Consider the following 3,633-nt stretch of genomic DNA (forward strand, 5'->3'; position numbering starts at 1 on the left):
GTTGCATATGTCTTTTTCCTAAGAGCTATATCCTAACTTTCCTTGCCCAGAAAGATAGATCCAGAAAACTGTCGCTATAGCTGATGTCAAAAAGATTACTCCCTGTGTTTCCTATATCTGCGCTTTCTAGTAGGCTCCAGAAAAAGGGCTCATGTGCACTTGTGGGACTCTAAGATGCTAACACACAATAAAATTGCTTGGAGAAGCATGATCTGAGAGATATTTTCCAGTGGATCCTGACAAAGGGAACACTGGGTAATCTGAAAAACTGTGTTCCCCATAGTTCAAGTTCTCTTGAAATTCAACAGTAATGAGTTTCATAAGGATCTGAAAGAGTCACGTCCTGAGTATTCTAATGCTACTTCTGTTAACCAATTCCTTTATAGCATGAACATTTCTTGGGGTTTAGTCATGACCATGCCCAGATCCCTGTAACAGCTGCCAGGCTGATCTTTCTTAGAACACTCCCCACCTCACCCAGCCCAGCCTGACTGGCCTGAAGAGCCCTGCCAGGCTGATCTTCCTAAGGGACCACTTTAAGCCAGATGTGGAAATGGCACTGGTTTGAACACACTGGATATTCTCAAACTTTATTGTCTGAAACTCCATTTGCATTCAGCCATGACCCATGTTTCCATGAGATCATCTTTCATCAGATCATATTATTTGTGAAATCCAATTTTAGAAGAAATAGATCCAGTATCATTCGTTGGCCACATCAAGGTCTTCAGTGGGATGGCAGAGTCAAGGCATCTGGCCTCACTCTTCTTTTTGAAATCTACTGAAAACAACTCAAGTAGTTTTTGGAAATTATAAAAGAAAATATACATAAAACTTGAAAACAGCCCAACTCCTGATTAACACAGTCAGGTTGGGCTTGATTAAGAGAGGAGGCTGAAAGCAAAGGCATGACTCTTGGGGCTCAGGTAACACAGAGCCTTCCTGAAATGGGCTGAGCATGCTGAAGAGAGAAACCACTGGCTTCAGTGAACAGCAAGGTCTGGGTAGAAAGGCAAATTGGGAGCATCCCTGAGCCTTGTGGGAAGACACAGAACTTAAAGAAGAAAGGAAGAGACATGCCATTTTTGCTAAAAGGCAGAGTAAAACAGTGGGCAGTGGCCTTGCAGCTGAAGGGAGGTAAATGCTGAATGCCTCCCTATTGACCATCACAGCTGGCCAAGTCTACTTCCTGCTGAAATGGGAGACAAAACCACAGGGCAGAGAGAAATCCAAGTTGATGGTTGACCCAGCTCATTTCTCTGTACTCTCTGCCAATCATCCGTTAGAAAATAGTTCACCTATAAAGAACAGTCCACATAAATCAGTGAGTAATCTCATAAAAATATGACTAATAAAGGAGTTTGTGTGGAACATAACACAAATTATACTGCAAGAAAAATAAATGAGAGGGACGTGACAAAAGGCAGACTAACGTTCCAGAAAATTATGCCATACTGTAGATAAAAACTGTAGAAATGCTTTTTCATTAAAAACGTTTTAGAATGGCTTTTCTGAAACAGTAATTCAAAGAAGAGCCATATTGCCTCGAGTAAGACATATTAAACAATGTAAAGTAATTAAAATATAAAAAGAATCTGTAAGGCTCTGGAAAGAGATAAAATAAATAAGGAGTACTTACAGAAGTGAAAACTAACATTAGCAGTAGAGAAAGAGATGCTGCTTGATTATAGGACAAGGATAAAGAGAAAAGATCTGGAAAAAAATAAAAGAAACAGGAATGTACCAAATACTTAAAATGATTAGTGAGAAAATAATCAATATGGAAAGGAGGAAAATAAATTTCAACTTCCCCATGGATGGTGTCTCTAATAAAGGAAACAACAAATATTCAGGCATAATAGAATAGATATTTTCTCAAATAAATAAGACCTAAGTCCGTGGTTTGAAATGGGCCCAACTGTTCCAGGAGGAAAAAAAAAAAAAAAGAAGAAAGAAAAAGAATCAGCAAAATCAGCCTGAGACATGGCTTATGACTTTAAAGTTACTGGACTTCAAAGACAGAGAAAGAATCCAGGCCTATTAAATAAATAAATAAATAAATAAATAAATAAATAAATAAATAAAATCAAACATAAGAGGAAAAATTAATCTTAGCTTCAGACTTTTTCTTAACAATATTAACTTCCAGGAGATGATGAGAAAGGTTTTTCCATGTCCTCAGAAAATGTGTGACCCCCCAATTTTTTAGTCAAGTGGTTGTTTGATACTGCAAGCATGAAGAACTCCAGGAAAAAAGAACTTCTGTTTTCTTTCTTAAGAAAATAATTACTGAAGGTGCCAATGAAGAAATGAAAGGAGTAGCCATGGTGGTGAGGAGAGGAAGCACTGAATTTATGGAATAAAGGAATCAAGCTAAGCAACTGTAGGAATTATGATTACAGAATACAATATAGTATATAAATACTGATACTAGTACAACAAGCCAAAATGAGTGGGAAGGAAAGAAGCAGTATAAGTATGGGTTCTTCATCATTGGTTGCCCGGTTTCCTGTCTTTTTAAAATGATAAACCAAGTGATCGAGGGGCCAGTATATCAAGTACAAAGGTAACAACCAGAAGCATTAATGATAATATATTAAGCCAAAATTGGGCAGTGTAGGATAACAAGATGGAATAAGTATGTGTAGTAGTTTTCTCATCTTTTGTAGTGATGAGTCACAAAATACCATAAAAGAATTTTAAATTGTGATAACACTACACGAAATTATAAAGGTAACTTCTAACAGATTCTAGAATAGGCTATAAACCTTTAGAATGATCAGAATGAAGACACACATACAATAAACCAAAGACCATATAGGAAAATAAATATGTGTGTGTGTGTGTGTCTATGTGCATGTGTCTTTAATTTGTGTTTGTATAACATTACAAAGGAAAAATGCAGCTAAGGATGATCAAAACAGCCAGATATTTCCCTCATATCAAGAAATGTAAAATCTATTGAACAAAAAAAATATCTAAGCTTAGATCACAAAGCACAATCCAAATATGTGCTATACTCAGACACAGATAGCTAAAAGCATGCTCTGTAAATGCTGTAAGGGAAGTAGGGCTCCTGATATTATTAATAGTTCAAGAATAATATTATTATTATTAAGGAAGGACATCTTGCTGAGCCCTGAGAAATGAATAGAACTGATGAATCACTGTATTGTAACCTGAAACTAACATAACACTTTGTGAATTATAGTTGAATTAAAAAAAAAAGTAAAGGACATCTCATAATGAAAAGGATATACTCCATAATGAGGCTCTAATTTTTTTAAATCTTTATATATCAAATATCAAAGCATCCAAATGCATGAAGCAAAATCAACCAGAATTATAAAGAGAGCTGAGAAGGAGCTTGCTGATAGAGGAGACTTTGATTCACTTCTCTCATACCATGGTAGTGAGGGGAAAAAAAAGTAAGAATAAGCCAGGCCTAAATAACATAGTTAATAAGATAGATTTAAGCAGTTCACACACACACACACACACACACACACACACACACACACACACATTTCTAACTATATCACCAAAATGAAAAATATACCTTCTTTTTAACTATTCAACAGTTTAAAAAACTGCAGTAAAGTCTTTAATAAATCCCGTAAGGTGAAAAGGTGC

This window comes from Neomonachus schauinslandi, chromosome 3 (genome assembly GCF_002201575.2).
Source record: "Neomonachus schauinslandi chromosome 3, ASM220157v2, whole genome shotgun sequence".
Taxonomy (NCBI): domain Eukaryota; kingdom Metazoa; phylum Chordata; class Mammalia; order Carnivora; family Phocidae; genus Neomonachus; species Neomonachus schauinslandi.